Raw genomic sequence first — 976 nt, forward strand, 5'->3', positions numbered from 1 at the left:
TAGATTATTTCTTATCTTGCATTTAACTTCCCATCATTGAAGTTAAACTTGCCCTCGAATAGATGTCCAATTTTGTAAGAGCTAAAAAGTGCTATTCACCCCCTCTCTAGAACATTTATTTGGCACCAACAATAATGAAATATTCATAACAAATTTGAATAAAATACAATACCCTTGGCTCAATTTCCCTAGAAATAGGAATAGGGCCACATGATGGCCATCCAAATGAGTTCATACATGTTAACCCTTAATACACAATATAACATGGCACTCATGGCCTACACACGTTATCCATAGTGAAAAGCCTCAACTGACTCAACAGAGTGATCAAAATGAAGAACTTATCGAATGCCAAAATTGGTCTATCACTAGACGACCTTTACCATACAACTCTGTGGCCTATTTATCTGCACATGGTATACTAATGGGTGAGTACTATAATACTCAATGAGTGGTGCAGATAAACAAAATCATATACATATTAAACACATATAGAAAACATATGCACTGTTTGTGCATTTAGATGTTCTAGCAAACAACTTTGAATGCAAGGTGTCACGGTCCTCGCACGGATGTGAATCCCACATCGTTGAGATAATGCTCCTAGTTAGTAAAGCCACAAAGTCCCACATTGAAGAGAAACTCCTAGCGAGGAGTAAGGAAGGATGTCATGGTCCTGGAGAGAGGAGTCATGAATCCCACTTCAGCTATGTACTATAGTGATATTGGGAATATAAAAGTTCACACCACCTTCAACCTATGAGGCACTTTTTGTGGGACAAAACCGTGAGGCCAGTGCGCTCAAGTGGACAATTCTTCACAAGGGTTGGTGTGGACCATGACACAGGGCATATCATTAACCCTAAATCCAATATGAGGGCAATATCATCATTCTCAATGGCTCCAAAGATCATTGCACATATTGTTAGGCTTACCCACGAAGCTAATCAAAGTTATTCAAATCAATCTCTACGAC

The sequence above is a fragment of the Theobroma umbraticum genome, unplaced genomic scaffold (assembly GCF_002168275.2).
Source record: "Theobroma umbraticum cultivar Fairchild unplaced genomic scaffold, ASM216827v3 scaffold_39.0, whole genome shotgun sequence".
Taxonomy (NCBI): Eukaryota; Viridiplantae; Streptophyta; class Magnoliopsida; order Malvales; family Malvaceae; genus Theobroma; species Theobroma umbraticum.